At 41.9% G+C, this 27,021-nt stretch overlaps 1 protein-coding gene across 11 annotated transcripts in view; it reads left to right on the top strand.

The window, feature by feature from the left end:
* Positions 1-27,021, top strand: part of THRB (thyroid hormone receptor beta) — a 392,088-nt gene that overhangs the window by 54,838 nt on the left and 310,229 nt on the right. For 3 of the 11 annotated variants that reach the window (XM_030876311.3, XM_030876309.2, XM_030876308.3), the window contains exon 2: positions 21,366-21,430. The exons of the other annotated variants lie outside the window; for them this stretch is intronic. The gene's annotated coding sequence lies outside the window, so the exon portion shown is untranslated. The remainder of the gene's footprint in view (positions 1-21,365; positions 21,431-27,021) is intronic. 11 annotated transcript variants of the gene reach the window in all.

The raw sequence follows: 27,021 nt of genomic DNA, 5'->3' as shown, positions 1-27,021 counted from the left end.
ATCCAATGAGAATTGCTTGCAATTCACCAGACTTGATACAGAGTATCATGTTTTTTGAAAATTATTGTGTAATTTTTGCCTTTGATCTATTAAAATAGTGTACTATAATATAAAACTTCCTAGTATTTACTTATCTTTTTCTTCTTGGACCTACTTGGTCATGATGAAATGTTTTCTTAACTCACTGCTGTATTCAATGTTTGTTTCAGATTGTTGCCTCAACTTTTATAATAATTTTGTCTTTAATTGAATTTTTATGCTATCTTGTTAGTTTTGACATCAAAATGACTTCATATAATGATTAGGAATTTTTTATCTTTTTCTGTGATTGGGACCTATGGGAATTATATTTTCCTTGAGAATGTGAAAGAAGTTCCCTGTGGAAGTTTCTATGCCTGGATTATTTTTTGAACGAGATAATGCTTTTACAACTTTTTAGATTATTTTTAAATTTGTAGTTGTTTGTTTTCTCTAATCACTTGGTCTATTCAATGTGTCTGTTTATGCTTGTGCATTTCAGTGATTCAAATTATAGCTAAAGATTATCTTAGTATTTTTAAAATAATAAGCATGGAGTTGAGCACAGTATTCACTCATAATTTCTAAAATTTTAATGTCTGTGTTTCTCTCTCTTTTTCTTGGTTTACTGTATAATTCTGAGGTTTATATTTGACTTATTTTAAAGAACTACCTCTTGGATTTATTGATCCTACTGTTTTTTGTGCCCCTCACATCTGTAACATAATCTTACAGTGATTAGACTTTAATTTTTATATACTTTTGACTCTGCCACCTCAAAAGTAGTCATTGGTGGTCAGTGATCATTTACTGAGTACGTCCAAGGAACCCTTTCATAGAGTAGTTGGCATTTGTTTTCACTGCAAGGCTGGGAACTAAGGCAGACCATTCTGCCTGGGTTCACAGCCAAGCTCCACCACTAATAACCTATGTAATCTCCAAGTTACTTAAACTTTCTGTGCCGTAGTTTCCTCATCTGAGTGTGAGGATATGAAGCTCTGAGAACAGTCCCTGGCATGTAGTGTGTAGCTTTCAGTTAGCTCTTATCATTATTATATTTTAGAATAAACATTGTGATTGTCCTCAAGGTTACAGTGTATAGACAGAGCTGTGAATGGAAAACTCAAAGACAATTGGAACATAATGTGTTTTTATTTGTAATGTTTGGAGGAGTGTCCAGCCTTTAGAAGAACCAGACAATTTGAATAAAGGATACAGCAGGTATTTAAAGAAAAGAAAAGAAAAGGAAACAGACCATGAAACTATAGTTAATCTGTTCAAAATCCAAATTGGTGGAAAAACAGCAGTTCCTCACGTGCTTATCCCATCTGTGTGGGTCCTCACATGTCTGCTGATAGCTGTCCAAAAGTCAGAGATAAACGTGTTTTCTTTTCTTTTTTCTTTTTTATTGGAGTATAGTTGATTTACAATGTTGTGTTAGTTTCAGGTGTCCAGCAAAGTGATTCAGTTATACATATACATATATCCACTCTGTTTTAGATTCTTTTCCCATATAGGTCATTACAGAGTACTGAGCAGAGTTCCCTGTGCTATACAGCAGGTCCTTGTTGGTTATCTATTTTATATGCAATAGCATGTATATGTCAATCCCAGTCTCCCAATTTATCCCTCCCTCCCCTTTCCCCCCGCTGGTAACCACAGGTTTGTTTTCTACATCTGTGACTTTATTTCTGTTTTTAAATGTGTTTTCTTGGGGGGGCGGGCAGCAACTTAAAGGAATAGGCTCAAGTGTTTAAAAAAAATTTTTTTTTTTTAAATTTTAGGGATTAGTGTTAGACAGGATGTTTCTGTTTGGAGAAGGCTCTCTAGTGATGCAAAATATTTTTGTTTTTTTCTGTCTGGTGTGTGAGGGGTATATACACCTCATCCTAGCCGCAGCAGAGCAAAGCGTAGCATACCTTTCTCAAGGTGTCATGTAGGCAAGTGAGGGGGTAAATTATCAACACGTGATTCAGGTGTGTATGTAGATGATATTGTGCTTTACGTGTCTTGCCTTGGTTCATTCCATGATACTGTCCTGGAGTGCTGTACTTCCTAGAATGCTTTCCTAACCTCTGCGACTTGCAACATGTTCCTGCACATCCCCAAAGGGAGAGGCATCCCTCAATCCGCCTCCACTGCTTTTGGGATAAAGTTCAAACTCCAGGGCAGGGCACAGAGGGCCTCTCCAGCCCTCTTTCCTGCTCCGGACCTTCCCTGTGCTTCCCCGTGTTAATCACTGGGAGAGGTGGGAGTCGGAGACGATTCCCACGCCCCGCCCCGCCCCCTGTGCACGCCCCGCCCCCTGTGATCCCCTTTCTTCGCCGTGAACAGGACCTGGGCACATGATGGGATTGTCCCTCGCTTAACTACTTTACACAAGACTCCATTTTAGCAGAATGCAGAGAGAGATTCTGCTGCAGGCCTTGAAGAAGCGAACTGCTGTATTGTGGCCGCACGGCAGGGGAGGGCAGCGGGCCTATAGGAGGTGAGAGCGGCCCCCAGCTGGCAGGCAGGTAGGAAAATGCAAACCTCCGTTTTGCAACGCAAGGAACTGAATTGCACCAATAGCCAGTGCACTTGGAAGGGGACCCCAAACCTCAGATGTTTGCAGCCCCAGGCAACACCTTGATTTCATCCTGATGAGATCTGAGTAGGGGCCTGAGCTAACCTGACCCATGGATAATAAATTGTGTTTCTTTAAGCTACTCAACTGGTGGTAATTTGCTGTGCAGCAATAGAGAAATAATGCAGTTAGCCTTGTCACCTGTTTTCCTTAGGACAGGGGCATTCCATATGTCCCCATCCAGGGCTCCCATTGGGCGTCTCTAGACTTGTCATCCTCTTCTCAATGGGAGAAAACAATTTTTAAATTCTGAAATCATATGCTCTATTTGGCCTTTGTCTCCTTGGATTATTTTTATTCATAAAACTATTACCAGCTTCATATTCTGTTTTTATATTCTATTAAATGAATGTAAGTGCAAATATTTTATTGAAAATTATTTTACATTCTTCGAAACTCAGCATATCAGAATACATAGCTGAAGGAGTAAACTCATCGTCAAATTTAGACTGGGTCTGGGAACAAGCGTGAATTAAGCTGTGGGAGAACGACAGTGGCTCCTGGGAGGGTAGTCACTAACGGTGGGCTATGAGAATCCCCCCCTTGGCCCTATCAAGGTGTTGTTTTATATCAATAATTTTAGTGAGGATATAGATTACATATTTATCAAAGTTGGGGTTGACATGAAGCCTAGAAACATAGCACATACTTTGAGTAACAGAATTAGGATCCAAAGAGATCATTTCAGGTTGAAATGATGATGTTTATCTAACAAGATAAACTGTAGTTGAGTAGGTGTAAAAGCCTATAGTTAAATTTAAAAAATCTATCTAGAAACTAGGGATGGGGTGAGACAGACAGCATACGCAAAAATATTTAGATGAGTTGTTTACAAGTTGGCATAAATCAGTGGTACATTGGGGCACGTAATGGGGCCTGTTTGAATCATGAAGTTAATTTAAAAAACTCTATTAATTGAACTGCTGGGTACAGAACAAGAAGAATAGTCCTCCGTTACATATGTGGGTCATACCACTGCTGCAGGGTTGGGTAGTTCTGGACACCTCTTTATGGGGTCAGAGACAAACTGGAATTTCTCCAATGGGCAGGAACCAGATGGGTGAGCAGACTTGACATCACGTACAATATTGTGGAATAATCTTCGCGTGGGTCTTTTGCCTGTGGAAGAGAAGTTATCTAAGGATTAGAACTTCCTTTCCATGACTTTGGTGAATGGAAGTTACAAGGAAATAGATTTTTGCTTAAATTTAGGAAGAAATCACTAACAGGTACGTAAGCCCCTACATACAGACCTTCAAGTTGTGAACTTTCAAAGCTGCGAACGTGCATTCGCATGTCCCATCACGTAAGTTAGATCACGTGTCTGGTGTACGCTGTCACGTGCATGCATCCTCTACGAGTGGTTGTGCTTTTGTATGCTGTACCGTACAGTGCTGTAGAGAGTACAATAGTAGAGTATCTTTATTTTAAGCCCAGGCTGTCTGGAAGCAAGCGTAAAAGCAGCGGTGTATAGCTGATTGCGTTAATAGGGTACCTAGGCTAACTTGGGTGGACTTACGAACAAATTGGACTTACGAACGCGCTCTCAGAACAGAACTCGTTCGTATGTAGGGGACTTACTGTACTTAATACCCAAATAGACTGGGCTTCCTTTGGAGGTTACTGAACCCACTTTCCCTGAGACGTACAAATAGCCACTGGGGTGGAGGGAGGCAGATCCGTGGAGTCTTTTGCGTGCATTGTCATCATGTGACAGTGATGGACCAAAAGACACCAACATACACAGTTAAAGGCTAGAAAGCTTCATTAAAGGTAGAGTACAGAAACTTAGGGATATGGTTTTATACAGTCGGAGGTGACACAGCACGTTTCTAGGCAGAAGGTTGGCTCCTCCAGGCTGCCCAGATTCCCCATGAGAGGGCATCTGCCTGTGAATTAGGCCACCGATGTGGAATGCAGATTCTTCTAGGAGTGAGAAGCTGCCTGTAGCAGGTGCTGTTAGTGTGCCCCCAGGTCCCCTTCACAGGGCACACTGTTACTGTGCCCATCCTCTAGGGGCTGCCAGCTCCTCACATCTGCACCCTCCCCTGTAGCATTGCCCCTGGCTGATGACACCTGCCTCACCCAAAGAGGCCTGGGAGGTGGTGGCCCCCATTCCCGGGGGCAGCCCTTGGCCGATGCCCGGCTGACACAGAGCTGGGCCCGCGCAGTCCCCTGGTCTGTGTGCAGGACAGCCTCTGAGGAGCGATTCAGGCCGCAGAGCTCCTGGTGGGTCAGGCTGACTTGCCCTGACCCACATCTTCACTGCTTTTCCCTCTGCCCCATCACACCTCCCTCACTTCCTCAGATGTTCTCCTAAGAGCCCTGACCTGCACGGGAATTGTCATCGGAGGCTCTGCTTCTAGGGGTGCTTATCCAAGACACCACCTTTGCCTTTCTTTGGATCATTTGTAACCTCTTGCCCCTCTGCACACAGGAGCTTCTGCCTTTTCATCTGCCCGCTTACCCGGTGCTAATAATTCGGCCAAGACATCACTTCCCCTAAGTTCCTATTCTGGGCGTGGGTGAAGAGAAGGTCATTTTGCCAAAAGCATCCCCAGCAGGCTCAGGCTTTGCAGCCTGAGGACCCTCCGGCAACCCTGGAAGAGATGCCCTCCGAGGGCCCGCCCCACTGCAACATCTCATCGTATCACTTTGTCCACTAAAGTGCTCTACGTGCGTGAGCGTGCGCGCGCGCGCGCACACACACACACACACACACACACACACACCTACCTTGTTTTGTTCCCTCTCTGAATGGCAGGGCGACCTGACTCTCTAATGCCGGTGAACAGATCAGAGGCTTCACGCATCTGGCAACAGTGTTGCAGGGGTTATCAGCCGCCGTGTGTTTCTGCTCCTTTGTTCTTCTCTCCAGACATCCTTCCCGTGATGCGCTGATCACCGGCGTCTGGCGTGGCGTGTGGGTGAGGAGGAAAAGCTTGGTGTGAGGAAAGAGGCCTGGTGTGGGAGTCTAGACTGACGTGTGTGATTCCTGACTCTGGACTTAAGCTGACAGCCACGTGACCTTCCAGTCGGTTAGATTTTCTTGTCCCAGTGTCGTTGTATATGAAGTGAGGAAAATGTTCTCATGCACCTGCCTGACAGTAGACCAAGGGAGGTCGTGCATCTGAGGGCGTCGTAGGAACGTGTAGAGCCCACGACAGACATGAGTTATTCAGATGCTGTTTTAAAATGCAGTCCTGCTCGTGAAGAGCTTACAAAGTAATTAGGAGAGCTGAGGTATGAACGTAAATAAAAAGATTTCAGGTGGAGATGACGATCTGTCCCCCGGGAGGGACAGAGTTCTGTAGGAGCTCAGAGGAGGGTTCAACCCATTTCCTGTTGAACATTTGTTCTTTGGGTCCAAAAGTATGTTCATCTTCTTCCCTGTATTTCCTTTCTGGCTTTGGCCATGTAGACAGCTGGGCCTTGCATAAATCCAGAGAAAGAGCATAGATCTTTTACCCCTTTTTATGCTTAATGGGGAAAAAGGGCCTGGTCCATATACACATATGATTGATGTAGGGACGGAATCATTTCTTTAGAATTAACCCTTTGCATTTAGATTTAAGGGGGTTCATTTTCCAGTGGATTTTACTACCACAGCCAGATGTGAGAATTGGAAATTTTTGATATGGATCTGTTTTTAGTATTGATTAACTGACTGTTTGATCATAATGTGAGCAGGTCCATGTTATTATAATTATGCTTACAGTGCCCAGAGCAGCTCACAGAAGCTGGACAGAGAGTGCACTTGATCTTCCAGCTGCCCATCCTGCGAATAACGGATGCTCCAAGCTCGGAATGGCAACCTCAGAGAATCAGTGCTCCAGGGTGGTGTCAGGTGCCTGGGCTGTGGAATGCTTTCCCGATAACTTGTATTCTTCTTATTTCTGACAGCCAGGCTCAGGGTGAAACTAAAACATACTAATTGCTCTCATTAATCTTCTAACTTACACAAGCAGATATAGTTTTAAAAACTCAGCAAAATAGAGATGAAGATATATCTTTTTGAGGAACCTGACCCGTGAGTTCTGACTCTGCCTTTCTTAGTCCAGCGATGGGTCCAGCCCGTGTTATTGACGCCACGTGTTCAGAAAGGTCGCCCTCCTGACCTGAAGGCCTGGGCGAAGCACCTCCAGGGGTGCCTGGCCTCCTCACCGCCCCACACCCCCGGGCCCACGGCGCTGGCCCTTCCTCTCTGTCACCCAGTCTCCTGCCATTCTTCTCCTGCTGCTCTTTCCTCCCTTAGAAAAGCAGCAGCTCTTTGATGTCCTTTGCATATTCCTTATGATGAGAAAAGCACAGTCCCCCGTACTTACTCCCAGATACTAACATTGCCATTCCAATATCATTCCTTTCTCTTCCTTTTCATCAGACAGGGATTCGGTTGTTTCCTGACTCACGTTGGGGTCAATCCAGTCCCCTTCTCAGTACATCAGGGTCATTTTTATTCTCTCCCCAGCCCTTGCTCTTAAGGGCATATTTTAATGATTATCCTGTGTATAAGCATTTATGTGGTTCTTTGATTTCTCTAGTCACTTAAGCTGTAATTAAATGAACTTACTTACGAAACAGAAATAGACTCACAGACATAGAAAAACCTACGGTTACCAAAAGGGAAGGGGCGGAGGGATAAATTAGGATTTTAGCATTAACATATACACACTACTATGTATAAAACAAACAACAAAGACCTACTGTATAGCATAGGGAATTATATGCAATATCTTGTAATAACCTATAAGGGAAAAGAATCTGAAACAGAATATATATTTATATATTTAACTTATATATATATAACTGAATCACTTTGCTGTACACCTGAAACTAACACAACATGGTAAATCCACTGTACTTCAATAAAAAGTTTTTTCCTACGCTTATGAAAGACAATTAATTAGACTGAGGCCTAGCGGTCTACTCCTTTTTTTTTTTTTTAACATCTTTGTTGGAGTATAATTGCGTTACAATGATGTGTTAGCTTCTGCTTTATAGCAAAGTGAATCAGTTATACATATACATATGTTCCCATATCTCTTCCCTCTTGCGTCTCCCTCCCTCCCACCCTCCCTATCCCACCCTTCTAGGTGGTCACAAAGCATCGAGCTGATCTCCCTGTGCTATGCGGCTGCTTCCCACGAGCTATTTTACGTTTGGTAGTGTATATATGTCCATGCCACTCTCTCACTTTGTCACAGCTTACCCTTCCCCCTCCCCATATCCTCAAGTCCATTCTCTAGTAGGTCTGTGTCTTTATTCCTGTCTTACCCCTAGGTTCTTCATGACCTTTTTTTTTTTTCCCTTAGATTCCATATATATGTGTTAGCATACGGTATTCGTTTTTCTCTTTCTGACTCACTGCGCTCTGTGTGACAGACTCTAGGTCCACCCACCTCACTGCAAATAACTCAATTTCGTTTCTTTTTATGTCTGAGTAATCTTCCATTGTATATATGTGCCACATCTTCTTTATCCATTCATCTGTCGATGGACACTTAGGGTGCTTCCACGTCCTGGCTGTTGTAAATAGAGGTCTACTCTTGCTAAGCAGGCTGGGGAGGCTGAGCAGACGGCCCGCGGAGCATCTGCGTGCGTGCGCACCGCTGCCGGCTTTGGTTTCATTGCTGGGTCCACGTGCTCACTGTTTCCCATCTTGCTTGTAAGCTGGGGACGGATTCGATGTTCGGTGTTTGAGTGGTTGTGGCTGGAGCTGGGCTCTGCACCTGGCATCCTGAGACCATGGGAAACCTCCGTCCCCGTGGCTCCTCGAGCGAACGTGGCGAGCTCGGATCTTGCACAAGGCTCCTGCTAAGCGTAGCGAGTTACCGAGTTAGGGTGAGATGCGGCCTCCCCTCCTGCGCATGTGCGGAGGTCTCACTTGCTCTCGGCGGGGCGCTGGGCCACCCAGTCTGCCCTTGAGTTTGTGGACTCCTCGTGCCCTTGCCCCAGTGACCAGCGCCCTGCCCTGCTCATTGCTCTACATTTGCTCTCTCAGTGTCCCTCTGCTCACACATTTCCTGTCCCCTTTGCTTCGCTTGGCCTAAGTGGCTCTACTCTCTAGTGTTCTGAGTTTTTCTCCACGTCCCATCCATCCAGTGTCCTAGGTTTAGCGCCTGTGGTTTAAACTTTGCTCTCTCACTCTCCCCCTCCCCCACCTCCCCCTTGTTTCCGATGACTGGCCAGTGATGTCGCCCTGCACCTATGACCCAAGCTGGAAACCTCCAGGCCATTACGGACTTCTCCCCAACATCCAGGTGTTGCCAGTGAAGGTTGCTCCCATCCAGCACCTTCCCTGCATCCCCAGGCCAGAGCCCCTATCCCAGGCCTAGGCTACCCCAGCATCCTGGATCCCTCTACCCGATTTTTATTTTTTATTTTCCAAAAACGCAACCTGAACACGCCCTGTCCCGTATGATAATTGAACTCTGCACGATAAAATTCAGAAGCCCAGGAGGGACCTAAGCCCCCTCTCCTGCTACTGTCTGTCCCTCCCCTCTGTATGCCAGACACACAAACTTCTTACTATTTTTACAGGAGGCTTTTCTGCCTTTGCACTATCATTGTTTTTTTCTCCCCAACATATCCTCCTCATTTTCTCTAGCTAAGATCTATTCTTCTTTCACAACGATTTTACGAAGTTTTCTGGATTTCCTCGGGTTGAAGTAATTGTTCTTCTGTGGGGCGGCTGAATATGGTCCATGTCTCTATCAAGACATCTAACCCAACACTGAGTTTAAAAAAAAAAAAAGAATTCTTTGCATTTGCAGAATAATTTATAGATGGCAAAGCTTTCTCACAGACTTTCTCTCCATGGTGAGTTGGAAAAAGCAGAGATAGGAAAGAGAGGTTGTGTTCCATGGCACTTTGGTGCCTGTTCTATTTTGGTCATTTTTGATGCACATGTCCTGTTATCTACACCTTTAGCAACAAGGAAAGTGTGTCAAACGTCCTGCCACTTTGGAGGATAAGAGCCTGGGCAGAGCACTTGGTGAGAATGGCCAGCCAACTCTGTTCTTGAAAGTGATAGCCTTGAATTAAAGACAGAAGGACCCAGGGGAAGTCTATATGGACTCTTAGAGCTAAGCTTTTTTGCTAAGAACCTTCTTTGTAAAACATTGAATACCTTTTTAAGGATAAATTTAAGCTAGGAACTGCTCCACCTCTTTTCATCTTTTTGTTTGTTTGTTTGTTTGTTTTAATCATAGAATTAGGTCTGCCTGGTTAATCAGTGCCCAGAGCAAAGGTAACCTAGGGGCAGTTGGCACTAGATAATTCAGCCACTGGCTAGAGGTTCAACCAGAAGAGAGGGAGAGAGGGTGGACTCAAACCATTTATTGGGCTACCTAAAAGAGCATATAATCATTGAACTTTAGAGCTTGAAAGGATCTAGTCTCTACTTATGGCTGAGGAATGACCTGGAGAAGACAAGCACCTGTCAGGACCCGCACCATTAATGGCTGTGAATGCCTGACTCCCGCCCAGAACCCTTTCCCAGCCTTTATACACAAAGGTATAAAAATGTCTTGTGAGGGCAGATAACTAAGGGCACACTAATACAGTTGATTGTGAGACTGAACCTTCATTGGGGGGTAATAAATTAGGTGGATGATAACAGTAATAGAAGCCAAGAACTTCTTTTTAAATTAATTTTTATTGGAGTATAATTGCTTTACAATGTTGTGTTAGTTTCTGCTGTACAGCAAAGTGAATCAGCCATACATATACATACATCTTTTTCAGATTTCTTTCCCATTTAGGTCACCACAGAGCACTGAGTAGAGTTCCCTATGGGATACAGTAGGTTCTCAGTTATCTATTTTATACATAGTAGTGTATATATGTCAATCCCAGTCTCCCAATTCATCCCACCACCCCTTTCCCCCTTTGAGAAGCCAAGAACTTTTTACTGGGTTATCTCACTGGATCCTCACCAAAACCCTGTGAGAGGATGTGTTCATTTCCTATTGCTGCAGTAACAAGTTACCACAAGTTAGTTACTTTAAGCGACACAGATGTATCAGTATGATCTTAGAGTTTGGAGGTCAGAATTCTGAAATGAGTTCCACAGCACTGAAGTCAAGGGGTCTGCACACCTGGTTCCTTCTGTAGGCTCTGTGGGGAGCACCAATTTCCTTGGCTGTTATAGCTTCTAGCGGCCACCTCTTTTCCTTGGCTTATGGCCCCTTCTGCCATCTTCAAAGGACATTATTCCAGTCTCTGCTTCCATCATCATCTCATCTTCTCCTCTGCCTCTGCTTCCTCCTGAATTCCTCTTCTAAGAACCTTTGTGATTATACTGGGCCTTTGTGGTTATACTGGGCCTATCAGCTAATCCAGGATGATTTCCTCATCATGAAATCCTTCACCTAATCCCATTTACAAAAATATGGTACCATAATCACAGGTCCCAGGGACTAGAATGTGGACATATTGGGAGGGGGGCATCGTGCAGAGAGATACTTTTCTATAGCTGAGGAAACCGAGGCTCAAAGAGATTAAGTAACTTCCATAGAGTTAGATGGTTCCTAAGGACCACAGTCATTCATTCTTTACCACTGTCTCTGGAACTGAATTACAAATTACAAGGAGGAAAAAATAAATGATATACTTAAGCTCAAGGTACATATGATCTAGTATTATTAGATTTTTAGACCAAAACTATACTAAGCCTGTGGTCTGCATTATAAAATATAATCCATTATAAGGAAAAAGGTTCTAAGCTTTGTTTTTCTTTTAAAGGATAACATTCTGTAACAGCTCTAGGTAATTCTTGAACTATAATAGGCCGTCCTCCAGTTACTCATCCTGCTAGCTGCTGTGAGCTGGTATTTTAATTTTCAAAGCTTCAGTCAGCTTCAATATATTTCTACCCATTAGTAGTAGGTGGCCACTCTGTATGCAGAATAAAGCTAAAAATGTTTAAACTTGACAGCATTTCTTTTTCAGTTTTGAGGTCATCTACCTCATTTTTCCGAATCTCTCTCTTCTCACAGTTGAGTGGCTCAAGTTCAGATCTAGTTAGCCGTTCATCTGAAATGGATTTTCGACATCCTCCTGTCTACATTAGCTTCCCCTAGAAACTCCCCAGTTTGTCAAATACTTCTCACAAAATATGGTTCCTAGGATTGAAGATGATATGCAGCTGTAGTTTAATCATACTGAATACAGCTGAGATGTTCTTTTCCCTTAATTGGAAAGTGTACCTCTGTCATATTGCCTTATTGACATAGAATAAATGGAAAGTTGGACAGACCAGCCCATTTCCAGAAAGACAGAAAGAAACCATTTTAAGCTGCAGCTTGACTGATAACCCACTTGATATCCAGAGAAAGAAGCAAAACTTTCCTTTACACCTTGATCACTTGTAAGTGCTACGTGGTCAGCTTTTTTTTTTTTTTTTTGCGGTACGCGGGCCTCTCACTGTTGTGGCCTCTCCCGTTGCGGAGCACAGGCTCCGGACGCGCAGGCTCAGCGGCCATGGCTCACGGGCCCAGCCGCTCCGCGGCACGTGGGATCTTCCCGGACCGGGGCACGAACCCGTGTCCCCTGCATTGGCAGGCGGACTCCCAACCTCTGCGCCAGCAGGGAAGCCCATGTGGTCAGCTTTGATGGGGTTAAGAAGGCCTGCTTTGCTTGGGGGGGTGTGTGTGTGTCCTTTCCTTAATTTATTTTAGTTATAAATATTTACATCTTACTATACACACACACACACACAGGCTATGAAACTTAATAATGAAATACATCTCCCATGAAATTATTGCCCAATTTAGGAAGTAGGACATTGCAATATAGTTGATATTGAATATATACAATGTTCCTTGTTCATCCTATCTCCTATCTCCCTCCACTGAGATATAGTTATAAATTCTATGTTTATCATAAGGAATTTTTAAAAGTTTTATTATGTGTGTATATCTCCCCTAAATAATAAATATTTTAAAATTTTGCTTGTCTATGGGCTTTATAAAAATAGTAGCATGCCATATATAATTTCCCGTAACTTGCTTTTTCATTCACAGTTGTATTTCTAAGCTCTACCTATTATGTAAGGCTAGAACTTGCTCATTTACCCTTGCTGCGTAATATTCTGTTGTGTGAACATATCACTTTATTTGTTTTTCTATGGATGGACTCTTGGGTTATTTCCTGTTGAAGGAATTTATTTCCAGTGATTTGCTATTACAAACAATGCTGCTGTGAATTATCTTGAACAGGTCTCTTGGTGCACGTGAGTAAGGGTTTCTCTAGGGATAGAATTGCTGGGTCAGAAGGTAAATGCATTCTTTACTAATTCAAAATTATTTTTTAAAGAAGTTGAACCTATTGACACTCCCTCCAGCACTGTGGTAGAGTTCTTTTTTTTTACATCTTTATTGGAGTATAATTGCTTGACAATGGTGTGTTAGTTTCTGCTTTATAACAAAGTGAATCAGCTATACATATACATATGTTCCCATATCTCTTCCCTCTTGCATCTCCCTCCCTCCCACCCTCCCTATCCCACCCCTCCAGGCGGTCACAAAGCACCGAGCTGATCTCCCTGTACTATGCAGCTGCTTCCCAATAGCTATCTACCTTACGTTTGGTAGTGTATATATGTCCATGCCTCTCGCTTTGTCACAGCTTACCCTTCCCCCTCCCCATATCCTCAAGTCCATTCTCTAGTAGATCTGTGTCTTTATTGCTGTCTTACCCCTAGGTTCTTCATGACATTTTTTTTTCTTAAATTCCATATATATGTGTTAGCATACGCTATTTGTCTTTCTCTTTCTGACTTACTTCACTCTGTATGACAGACTCTAGGTCTATCCATCTCATTACAAATAGCTCAATTTCGTTTTTTTTATGGATGAGTAATATTGTATATATGTGCCACATCTTCTTTACCCATTCATCCAATGTTGGACACTTAGGAGGTTTCCATCTCTGGGCTATTGTAAATAGAGCTGCAATGGACATTTTGGTACATGACTCTTTTTGAATTATGGTTTTCTCAGGGTATATGCCCAGTAGTGGAATTGCTGGGTCATATGGTAGTTCTATTTGTAGTTTTTTAAGGAACCTCCATACTGTTCTCCACAGTGGCTGTATCAATTTACATTCCCACCAACAGTGCAAGAGGGTTCCCTTTTCTCCACACACTCTCCAGCATTTATTGTTTCTAGATTTTTTGATGATGGCCATTCTGACTGGTGTGAGATGATATCTCATTGTAGTTTTAATTTGCATTTCTCTAATGATTAGTGATGTTGAGCATTCTTTCATGTGTTTGTTGGCAGTCTGTATATCTTCTTTGGAGAAATGTCTATTTAGATCTTCTGCCCATTTTTGAATTGGTTTGTTTTTTTTTTGTTATTGAGCTGCATGAGCTGCTTATAAAGTTTGGAGATTAATCCTTTGTCAGTTGCTTCATTTACAAATATTTTCTCCCATTCTGAGGGTTGTCTTTTGGTCTTATTTATGGTTTCCTTTGCTGTGCAAAAGCTTTGAAGTTTCATTAGGTCCCATTTGTTTATTTTTGTTTTTATTTCCATTTCTCTAGGAGGTGGGTCACAAAGGATCTTGCTGTGATTTATGTCATAGAGTGTTCTGCCTATGTTTTCCTCTAAGAGTTTGATAGTGTCTGGCCTTACATTTAGGTCTTTAATCCATTTTGAGCTTATTTTTGTGTATGGTATTAGAGGGTGATCTACTCTCATACTTTTACATGTACCTGCCCAGTTTTCCCAGCACCACTTATTAAAGAGGCTGTCCTTTCTCCACTGTACATTCCTGCCTCCTTTATCAAAGATAAGGTGACCATATGTGCATGGGTTTATCTCTGGGCTTTCTATCCTGTTCCATTGATCTATCTTTCTGTTTTTGTGCCAGTACCATACTGTCTTGATAACTGTAGCTTTGTAGTATAGTCTGAAGTCAGGGTGCCTGATTCCTCCAGCTCCGTTTTTCGTTCTCAAGATTGCCTTGGCTATTTGGGGTCTTTTGTGTTTTCATACAAACTGTGAAATGTTTTGTTCTAGTTCTGTGAAAAATGCCAGTGTTAGTTTGATAGGGATTGCATTGAATCTGTAGATTGCTTTGTGTAGTAGAGTCATTTTCACAATGTTGATTCTTTCAATCCAAGAACATGGTATATCTCTCCATCTATTTGTATCATCTTTAATTTCTTTCATCAGTGTCTTATAATTTTCTGCATACAGGTCTTTTGTCTCCTTAGGTAGGTTTATTCCTAGATATTTTATTCTTTTTGTTGCAATGGTAAATGGGAGTGTTTTCTTAATTTCACTTTCAGATTTTTCATCATTAGTGTATAGGAATGCCAGAGATTTCTGTGAATCAATTTTGTATCCTGCTACTTTACCAAATTCATTGATTAGCTCTAAGTTTTCTGGTAGCATCTTTAGGATTCTCTATGTATAGTATCATGTCATCTGCGAACAGTGACAGCTTTACTTCTTCTTTTCTGATTTGGATTCCTTTACTTTCCTTTTCTTCTCTAATTGCTGTGGCTAAAACTTCCAAAAATATGTTGAATAAGAGTGGTGAGAGTGGGCAACCTTGTCTTGTTCCTGATCTTAGTGGAAATGCTTTCAGTTTTTCATCATTGAGGATGATGTTGCTTGTGGGTTTGTCATATATGGCCTTTATTATGTTGAGAAAAGCTCCATCTATGCCTGTTTTCTGCAGGGTTTTTATGATAAATTGGTGTTGAATTTTGTCGAAACCTTTCTCTGCATCTATTGAGATGATCATATGGTTTTTCTCCTTCAATTTGTTAATATGGTGTATCACATTGATTGTTTTGCGTATATTGAAGAATCCTTGCATTCCTGGAATAAACCCCACTTGATCATGGTGTATGATCCTTTTAATGTGCTGTTGGATTCTGTTTGCTAGTATTTGTTGAGGATTTTTGCATCTACGTTCATCAGTGATATTGGCCTATAGTTTTCTTTCTTCGTGACATCCTTGTCTGGTTCTGGTATCAAGGTGATGGTGGCCTCATAGAATGAGTTTGGGAGTGTTCCTCCCTGTGCTATATTTTGGAAGAGTTTGAGAAGGATAGGTGTTAGCTCTTCTCTAAATGTTTGATAGAATTCGCCTGTGAAGCCATCTGGTCCTGGGCTTTTGTTTGTTGGAAGATTTTTAATCACAGTTTCAATTTCAGTGCTTGTGATTGTTCTGTTCATATTTTCTATTTCTTCCTGATTCAGTCTTGGCAGGTTGTGCATTTCTAAGAATTTGTCCATTTCTTCCAGGTTGTCCATTTTATTGGCATAGAGTTGCTTGTAGTAATCTCTCATGATCTTTTGTCTTTCTGCAGTGTCAGTCGTTACTTCTCCTTTCTCATTTCTAATTCTATTGATTTGAGTCTTCTTCCTTTTTTTCTTGATGAGTCTGGCTAATGGTTTATCAATTTTGTTTATCTTCTCAAAGAACCAGCTTTTAGTTTTATTGATCTTTGCTATCGTTTCCTTCATTTCTTTTTCATTTATTTCTGATCTAATTTTTATGATTTCTTTCCTTCTGCTAACTTTGGGGTTATTTTGTTCTTCTTCCTCTAATTGCTTTAGGTGCAAGGTTAGGTTGTTTATTCGAGATGTTTCCTGTTTCTTAAGGTAGGATTGTATTGCTATAAACTTCCCTCTTAGAACTGCTTTTGCTGCATCCTGTAGATTTTGGGTCGTCGTGTCTCCATTGTCATTTGTTTCTAGGTATTTTTTTATTTCCTCTTTGATTTCTTCAGTGATCACTTCATTATTAAGTAGTGTATTGTTTAGCCTCCATATGTTTGTATTTTTTACAGATCTTTTCCTGTAATTGATATCTAGTCTCATAGCATTGTGGTTGGAAAAGATAATTGAAACAATTTCAATTTTCTTAAATTTACCAAGGCTTGACTTGTGACCCAAGATATGATCTATCCTGGAGAATGTTCCATGAGCACTTGAGAAAAATGTGTATTCTGTTGTTTTTGGATGGAATGTCCTATAAATATCAATTAAGTCCATCTTGTTTAATGTATCATTTAAAGCTTGTGTTTCCTTATTTATTTTCATTTTGGATGATCTGTCCATTGGTGAAAGTGGGGTGTTAAAGTCCCCTACTATGAATGTGTTACTGTCGATTTCCCCTTTTATGGCTGTTAGTATTTGCCTTATGTATTGAGGTGCTCGTATGTTGGGTGCATAAATATTTACAATTGTTATATCTTCTTCTTGGATCGATCCCTTGATCATTATGTAGTGTCCTTGTCTCTTGTAAGAGTCTTTATTTTAAAGTCTATTTTGTCTGATATGAGAATTGCTACTCCAGCTTTCTTTTGGTTTCCATTTGCATGAAATATCTTTTTCCATCCCCTTACTTTCAGTCTGTATGTGTCCCTAGTCTGAAGTGGGTCTCTTGTAGACAGCAAATATATGGGTCTTGTTTTTGTATCCATTCAGCCAATCTGTGTCTTTTGGTGGGAGCATTTCATCCATTTACATTTAAGGTAATTATCGATATGTATGTTCCTATTCCCATTTTCTTAATTGTTTTGGGTTTGTTATTGTAGGTCTTTTCCTTCTCTTGTGCTTCTTGCCTAGAGAAGTTCCTTTAGCAGTTGTTGTAAAGCTGGTTTGGTGGTGCTGAACTCTCTCAGCTTTTGCTTGTCTGTAAAGGTTTTAATTTCTCCATCAAATCTGAATGAGATCCTTGCTGGGTAGAGTAATCTTGGTTGCAGGTTTTTGTCCTTCATCACTTTCAATATGTCCTGCCAGTCCCTTCTGGCTTGCAGAGTTTCTGCTGAAAGATCAGCTGTTAACCTTATGGGGATTCCCTTGTGTGTTATTTGTTGTTTTTCCCTTGCTGCTTTTAAGATAGTTTCTTTGTATTTAATTTTTCATAGTTTGATTAATATGTGTCTTGGCGTATTTCTCCTTGGGATTATCCTGTATGGGACTCTCTGTTCTTCCTGGACTTGATTATCTATTTCCTTTCCCATATTAGGGAAGTTTTCAACTATAATCTCTTCAAATATCTTCTCAGTTCCTTTCTTTTTCTCTTCTTCTTCTGGAACCCCTATAATTCGAATGTTGGTGCGTTTAATGTTGTCCCAGAGGTCTCTGAGACTGTCCTCAGTTCGTTTAATTCTTTTTTCTTTATTCTGCTCTGCAGTAGTTATTTCCACTATTTTATCTTCCAGGTCACTTATCCGTTCTTCTGCCTCAGTTATTCTGCTATTGATCCCATCTAGAGTATTTTAAATTTCATTTATTGTGTTGTTCATCGTTGTTTGTTTCATCTTTAGTTCTTCTAGGTCCTTGTTAAATGTTTCTTGCATTTTGTCTATTCTATTTCCACGATTTTGGATCATGTTTACTATCATTATTCTGAATTCTTTTTTAGGTAGACTGCCTATTTCTTCTTCATTTGTTAGGTCTGGTGGGTTTTTATCTTGCTTCTTCATTTGCTGTGTGTTTTTCTGTCTTCTCATTTTGCTTATCTTACTGTGTTTGGGGTCTCCTTTTTTCAGGCTGCAGGCTCGTAGTTCCCATTGTTTTTGGTGTGTGTCCCAAGTGGCTAAGGTTGGTTCAGTGGGTTGTGTAGGCTTCCTGGTGGAGGGGACTAGTGCCTGTGTTCTGGTGGATTAGGCTGGATCTTATCTTTCTGGTGGGCAGGTCCACGTGTGGTGGTGTGTTTTGGGGTGTCTGTGGACTTATTATGATTTTAGGTAGTCTCTCTGCTAATGGGTGGTGTTGTGTTCCTGTCTTGCTAGTTGTTTGGCATAGGATGTCCAGCTCTGTAGCTTGGTGGTCGTTGAGTGAAGCTGGGTGCTGGTGTTGAGATGGAGATCTCTGGGAGATTTTCACCGTTTGATATTTCTTGGAGCTCGGAGGTTTCTTGTGGACCAGTGTCCTGAAGTTGGCTCTCCCACCTCATAGGCACAGCACTAACTCCTGGCTGCAGCATCAAGAGCCTTTCATCCACATGTCTCAGAATAAAAGGGAGAAAATGTAGAAAGAAAGAATTAGTAGAAGTAGAAAGAAAGAAAGAAAGAAAAGAGGGAGGGAGGGAGGAAGGAAGGAAGGAGGGAAGGAAGGAAAAAAGAAAGAAAGAAGATAAAGTAAAATAAAATAAAGATAAAATATAATAAATTTATTAAAATAAAAAATAATTAAGAAAAAATATTAAAAATACAAAAAACAAAAAAATGGACGGATAGAACCCTAGAACAAATGGTGTAAGCAAAGCTATATAGCATAAATCTTGCTCTCAAAGTCCACCTCCTCAATTTGGGATGATTCGTTTTGGATACATGTATTCCGCAGGTGCAGGTACATAAAGTTGATTGTGGAGCTTTAATCCGCTGCTCCTGGGGCTGCTGGGAGGGATTTCCCTTTCTCTTCCTTGTTCTCACAGATCCCAGGGTCTCAGCTTTGGATTTGGCCCCGCCTCTGCCTGTAGGTCACCGGAGGGCGTCTGTTCTTCGCTCAGACAGGACGGGGTTAAAGGAGCCGCTGATTAGGTGGCTCTGGCTCACTCAGGCGTGGGGGAGGGAGGGGTACGCAGTGCGGCGCGGGCCTGCGGCGCTGCCGGCGTGACGTTGCACCAGCCTGAGGCGCGCCGTGGGTTCTCCTGAGGAAGTTGTCCCTGGATGCCGGGACCCTGGCAGTGGCGGGCTGCACAGTCTCCCCGGAAGGGGGTGTGGATAGTGACCTGTGCTCGCACACAGGCCCCTTGGTGGCGGCAGCAGCAGCCTTAGCGTCTCATGCCCGTCTCTGGCGTCCGCGCTGTTAGCCGCGGGTTGCGCCCGTCTCTGGAACTCCTTTAAGCAGCGCTCTTAATCCCCTCTCCTCGCGCACCAGGAAACAATGAGGGAAGAAAAAGTCTCTTGCCTCTTTGGCAGGTCCAGACTTTTCCCCGGACTCCCTCCCGGCTAGCCGTGGCGCACTAGCCCGCTGCAGGCTGTGTTCACGCCGCCAACCCCAGTCCTGTCCCTGCGCTCCGACCGAAGCCCGAGCCTCAGCTCTCAGTCCCGCCCGCCCTGGCAGGTGAGCAGACAATCCTCTCGGGCTGGTGAGTGCCGATCGGCCCTGATCCTCTGTGCGGGAATCTCTCCGTTTTGCCCTCCGCACCCATGTTGCTGTGCTCTCCTCCGCGGCTCCGAAGCTTTCCCCCTCCGCCACCCGCAGTCTCCGCCCGCGAAGGGGCTTCCTAGTGTGTGGAAACTTTTCCTTCTTCACACCTCCCTCCCAGAGGTGCAGGTCCCATCCCTATCCTTTTGTGTCTGTTTATTCTTTTTCCTTTTGCCCTACCTAGGTACGTGGGGGGGTTTCTTGCCTTTTGGGAAGTCTGAGGTCTTCTGCCAGCGTTCAGTAGGTGTTCTGTAGGAGCTGTTCCATGTGTAGATGTATTTCTGGTGTATCTGTGGGGGGGGAAGGTGATCTCCGCGTCTTACTCTTCCGCCATCTTCCCGGAAGCCCCTGTGGTAGAGTTCTTGTTGCTGCACATCCTTGATAACATTTGGTAATGTCAGCCTCTTAAATTTAACCCATCTAAAATGTATTTTATTGTGGTCTGAAAAAGCATTGCCTTGATTTCTAATGAGGTTGAATGTCTTTTCATACTTATTTACCATCGATGTTTCCTTTTTTGTGAATTGCTGCTCATATCAACCCCCTATTTCTTAGATCATAGGGTTGTGTGTGTGTGTGTGTGTGTGTGTGTATGTGTGTGTACCGTGGCCAGATTTATCAGTCTGTTCTTTTATGCCTAGTAATTTTTGAATTTTGCTTAAGAAATCCTTCCATCCCTATTTTATATTTTTTCTAAATGTTTTAAAATTTTACCTTTATATTTAAGTCTACAATGCATCTGGAGTGGATTTTTCTGTTCTATTGCATGAGATAGGGATCCAATTTCATTTTTCTCATTTGAAAAACAGTTATACTAGCATAATTTCCCGTCTTGGTCTTCAATGCCAAGGCTTTCATAAATTAAAATTTCGATTATGTGAGACTGCTTTTGGTCTTTCTATTCTATTTCGTTGGACCATCTGTTTCTGTGTGAGCACCTCAGGTTTGCTTTCCTTTTCCTCTTTTGTTTTCCATTCTTCTGCCCTGCTCTAAGGATCCTGGATCTTTCATTCCATAATTCACTTATATCCAAGGTCAGCCAGTTTATTAGGAGCATCCTGATAGATTCCATAGTGTATCAATAGCAGAACAAACAGGGCTATCTCTTGCTTATGGTGATATCCTCTCATAGTACATGCCAGTATGTTATAAAGTCCCCATCGCCACCAGGGTGACCATGGCAAACAGGAGTGAAGGGGGCAAGGAATATGTTCTGTCACTCTTTTCTCTAAGATTTCACTACAATTTCTTTTTCATATGTGCCACCATATCACTCTGTTGACTCAGTTTTTTCTTCTAAACAGCTGTCATTCAGGTCTCCCTCAACTCTGCACCCTGTACTTCCTAATTATGTTTTCTAATAAATGCAGTACTTTATATTTTCCTCTCCAAATTTTATCTAATTCATTTTATCAGATCATTTTATATACATGATTATATTATTTCAACTATTCACAACCATTCAGTGATGATAATCCTCTCTATCTGCATCCACATCGATACAGTTTTTGACAGGAGAAAGCTCAATAGCTCAATTGACGTTGATTAATTAATTCTCAGCTGTTCAACTCATCTATTCATTCTTTGTCATTTAGGTCACATCCTACTATCTTACCCCAGGATACCTTACAAGACTTTGTCAAGCATCTTGCTGAAATAGGTATGTGATGCCACTGGTATACCTTGATGCAAATGCACATAAAATATAATTTAACATATTTGTTTTATCATATTGTCAAATAGCACATATCATATATTTGTTTATGTCTCCTCCCCAACCCATTGCTACTCTTTATTGGTTACCTTATTTCACTTTCTTTCAATAATATTCATAAACCATGTATTTAAGTATAACTTCTAGAATTACAGGTGTTACCGGTATGATATTGTTTCCCACACCCACTTTTCTCCCCCCACTGCCCTCAGGTCCCGCTTTTGATAATCAAGACAAAATTTACTTTTCTCATCTACAACAATGAGAAAAACTTTTTGTTGGTTGCTTGTTTCTTTCCATTACTTCTGAAGATCTAATGCACCTGAGCCTAGAGACTTAAACACAATTAGGTACTCACTTTCCATCTCCTCATTTTTTCAGTCTACTACTAAAATTAACCATTTCAGGTCTCTTCTTTACAGTTTGAGGGTCGTTCTTCCTGATAAACATGACAAAAGCCACAGGGAGAAGGACCGTTTTCCTTCCCCTTTGTCATATGCTACATTGCACCATCTGGCTCAAGCCAGGAGTCTAGCCCTTCCTATTCTTCTTGCCCTGAACATAACCAAAATGCATTTTTACTTACTCAGCATTTTCTTTGCAAGCTTCAGCTCATCCTTTACTCCAGCTTTATTGATTTTATTCTGACATGTGACCATGCTGCTGACAACCAAATTGTGCTAGGGAAGGTGAAAGAAAGCTTGTCAAGACTTAGTGAAGCTGAACCTTAAACAAACACCAATCTTGCTGGTTACACTGATAATTAATCCTGCTGAGAGCATATTCCCAAAAGAGGATTGGAGGCTAAGAGATGGGTTTGATCACATGAGATAGAGACACCCATCAACTCTATGCCTGATGCTGCTACCGTATGGCAAAGAACATTCTTTACAATATCTGAAGGATGTCTCTGAAATAACATCTGTGCCTAAGAATAGCAATACTGTCCATTGCGTTGATTTTCAGTAGCCGATGCCAGACACATAGTAGTACTCAATAGAAATTTGTTTATTGACAAAATGAGAACAATAAATATTGGAGGAGAGGAAAAAGGATTATTTCCTTCAAGTCACATGAGGGACTAAAGTTGAGAATATGGATTTAATTGTTTATACTGTCTTTGGACTGATTCGACATTTTTCACTTTAAGATTCTGGCCACTTTGATCCACAGGGAAACGTTAGTGGTGAAAATATAGAATCTGCTTCTTGGAAAATGCATTGCTTAGACAGATTAAAGACACATAAGCTAGAGAAAGTATGCAAATCTTCCTTGTTTGAATGGAAGGGAAAGGAGGCAATGGAAGGAATTAGTGGAAATTTTCAAATCTTAGTCTCTTTCTGATATTTTTGATAAAAGCCGCTGGGAGTGAGTCAAGAAGGAAGACTAACAAGTTCATCCGCCAAAAAACAACTGCTATTTTCTCTTGAATATTAGTAATTAAAACTGTTTTAATACTCTCAGTTATTCTCGGTTAAGTTTGCAGAAAAATGTGTATGTGTGTGTGTGTATAGGTGAAAAGAGAGAAAGAAAGAAAGAATCATTTTTCTTTCCCTAGGGTTCAATAGTTTAATATATAATGTAATCCAGGGCTTTGCAGAAATGAGCTTGTTTAACAACTCCTGGTACTGCGTGTAGTAATCTCTAAGTTTGCTCAAGTCCTTTTGGAAATAGGCATGGCGGAAATGATAGATTACTAATCAGTTCCCTGTGTATTTGTATTGATTCTATAGCTCACTGTTCACACTTGCTTAAACATTCATTCAAACTGAGACCCTTTTTTGGTTAAAAAAAAAAGTACGCAGTGATATGAACTGTGTTAACTGGTGACTAGCTGGAAGGGAGAGGTTTTCCTCAGCCACAGATCCAACTTCAGTTCAGGGTTTGCTATTTTTAATCACAGAACTTTGAAACTTAATTCAGTTAAAGAGGGAGGAAGTTGTCAGGGGAGGGTAGCTAAAAGTTCATGCTAAATTTACTTAGAACCAGATTGCGTTCATTAATATTTATACGTCTCTGGTTGGGAAGGGCGATTACGCTCCTTTAAAAACACTGGGTATTCATTATCCGCGTATCGCGTGGCCTTCTGATCAGGGAAGGTGGGTTTTCATTGTGCGATCAGTGGAGATACAGATGGAAACCATCTGGTGCCTCATCCCTTGTCTGTCAAAGCCTCGTCTTGTCTCTCACATGTCAACGATGAATGGAAGGATTTCAATCTCGAGCTGAACAATGCAGCTCGAATCCCTCAGCTAGCCAAGGGGTTCTTGGCAAGCGTTGATGGGCTTAATATTTTAAAGAAACCAGCAATCATTTTAATTCATTAGTTGAGGCCTGTTGTTCTAGGCAGTGTTTTTGATTTGTATTTTGGGCATTGGCTTTGTTTTTGACTCACAAGCGTATTCCATATGGGCATATTTTCTTTTACACAGTGTAACTCGTGGGGACAAAAGTGGGAGTTTTATCAGATAAAATGACCAAAATGCTGAGAGTTCTTTTAATCATCTTCTGTATTGATTATGATTCATATTAAGAGTTACCAAAATTTTCCTTGTTAGCTAAGAGCATAAATCAGAGAACACAGAATTTAATTAACCTAACTATAGGCAATACGTCTAAAAATCCATGCATTTCCTATCTCAGTTCCTTTGAGATAAGGAAACTTGGTGCAGAGCTGTCTTAGAGCACCTTGGGTCCACACTCCAGTGGCTGGCTGGCTGGCTGCCTGTGGAGGTGACTTCCGGGATGGAAGCAAAGTAACCAACCCACATGGTTAGCTTTGACAGTCATACTCTAGCTAATAAAGAACAGGTTGGTTTTGCTGCATTCCACATTGAGAAGAAAGAGGTGAATCACCAAAAAGCAAGTTGATGTCAGAGCCCTATTCAGAAACTCATTTCCAGGGTACATCCTGGGGTTGGTAGAGATTCAGCTCAGCTCTTTACACCTGCCAAGACTGTGGTGGCCATTACAGCAGTTATAAGCCCACCACTGACATGAGTGTGGAGAGTGGACATATGTATACATATAACTGATTCACTTTGCGGTACAGCAGAAACTAACACAACATTGTAAAGCAACTATACTCCAATTTAAAAAAAAATTCATAAGCTTGAAAAAAAAGATTGTGCATTGCACTGTATGTAAATTTTACCTTAAAATAAATAAAGAGTTCATAATATGCAAGAAGAAAAAAAAGAGAGAACACATAACAGGCAAATTCTTTTATTTATTGTAATGATTGTTGTGTTGATACATAGTGCTTATTACCTGCCAGGTACTGTTCTACGATGCTATATAGACTTTCATTCATGTAATCCTTGCAACCACTCCAATAGGTAAATTCTATTATTATCCTCATTTTACGGATGAGGAAACTGAAGCCCGAAGAGATTAAGAACTTGCCCAAACTCCATAGCTTTTAAATGGCAGCATAGGGATTCAAATCCAGATAGCCAGTCTCTGAAATCTGTGTGCATATCCTGCAAATTGTCTCTCACAGTCACCATTGGAGGTAGAGGTCATTCTTGTTATTTCTGTTTCAAAGATGAGGAAACTAAAGCACGTCCTTAGTCTAGGACGTATAAATTGTAGCTGTGGAGCCAGGACTCAGACTTTCTGAATCCCATTCTCTTTATACGATGGAAAATTCAGAACAGTCACTATGAGGCACCACAATAAACTCAGTCATTAGAGAAGTACTGTATTTGTTCAGGGTAATACAGTCCTAGGAAAAGGAAATATACTGATTCTTTACAGATTTACAATAATGTAATTCAACCAAATGATTATAGTTTATTTTCGACGAACATGGAATTGAAATTAACTCATTCTGACGCTACTCAATTGAGTGTTTACTGTATTTTTCTTGCCTCCAAATGTTGGTGAACGTAATCCTTAGTACGTAAAAAGCTTTTTCAGGGCTTCCCTGGTGGCGCAGTGGTTGAGAGTCCGCCTGCCGATGCAGGGGACGCGGGTTCGTGCCCCGGTCCGGGAAGATCCCACATGCCGCGGAGCGGCTGGGCCCATGAGCCATGGCCGCTGAGCCTGCGTGTCCGGAGCCTGTGCTCTGCAACGGGAGAGGCCGCAACATTGAGAGGCGTGCGTACCGCCAAAAAAAAAAGAAAAAAAAGAAAAAAAAAGCTTTTTCAATTCAATAGGAAGAAAACTGAATAGCCACATTTTTTAAAGAATGGACAAAGAATGAAAATAAATACAAGTGGGCTATAAATTTTTTAAAATGACAAGAAGATTTAACCTCATTAAAGAATAGTAGGAACTCATCCTGTTACTAAAGTGGCACAGATTAAATAAAGTGGTGATATATAGCATCACCCTATGGTGCAAGGGAATTGTCTAAGGATGCTTTTTTTTAAGGACAATTTTTCAATGTGTATCAATAGCCTTAAAGGGTATATACATTTTGATCTATGAATACTGCTTCTAGGGACTGATGCCAAGAATGGCATCATGAATGTGAACAAAGGCTTTTGATAGGACTTTCCTGGTGGCACAGCGGTTAAGAATCTGCCTGCCAATGCAGGGGACACGGGTTTGAGCCCTGGTCTGGGAAGATCACACATGCCACGGAGCAACTAAGCCTGTGCGCCACAACTACTGAGCCTGCGCTCTAGAGCCCACGAGCCACAACTACTGAGCCTGGATGCCACAACTACTGAAGCCCGTGCGCCTGGAGCCCGTGCTCCGCAACAAGAGAAGCCGCCACACTGAGAAGCCCGTGCACCAAGAATCCGCCTGCCAATGCAGGGGACACGGGTTTGATCCCTGGTCCGGGAAGATCCCACATGCCACGGGGCAACTAAGCCTGTGCACCACAACTACTGAGCCCACACGCCACAACTTCTGAAGCCTTTGCACTCTGGGGACCGCATGCTGCAACTACTGAAGCCCACGTACCTAGAGCCTGTGCTCTGCAACAAGAGAAGCCCCCGCTCGCCACAGCTAGAGAAAGCCCGCGCAGCAACAAAGACACAGCACAGCCAAAAAAATCAGACCTTTTTTTTTTTTTTTTTTTGCGGTACGCGGGCCTCTCACTGTTGTGGCCTCTTCTGTTGCAGAGCACAGGCTCCGGACGCGCAGGCTCAGCGGCCATGGCTCATGGGCCTAGCCGCTCCGTGGCATGTGGGATCTTCCCAGACCTGGGCACGAACCCGTGTCCCCAGCATCGGCAAACGGACTCTCAACCACTGCGCCACCAGGGAAGCCCAAAACCCGACTTTTTTAATAATCGAAGAAAACATTATTTATAAAAGCAAAAATATGAAACAACTGTTAAAGTTTTGATAAAATATATTTAGCACATTCCTGTGATGGACTAAAGGCAACTTTAAAAATATGATGTCTAAAATATTTAGTAATACAGTAGGATGTAAAAGATGTAAGTGAAAAAGCAGGTTAAGAAGGTTATAAAACAATGTGTACAATACAATCATTTTTTTATGAAAAGCAAATTGATATCAAAGTGTTAATAATGTTATTTCAAAGTAGCAGTGGAGTTATTTTTATTCTTTTCCTTT

This window comes from Globicephala melas, chromosome 4 (assembly GCF_963455315.2).
Source record: "Globicephala melas chromosome 4, mGloMel1.2, whole genome shotgun sequence".
NCBI lineage: Eukaryota > Metazoa > Chordata > Mammalia > Artiodactyla > Delphinidae > Globicephala > Globicephala melas.
This window is presented reverse-complemented; position numbering and strand designations above follow the sequence as displayed.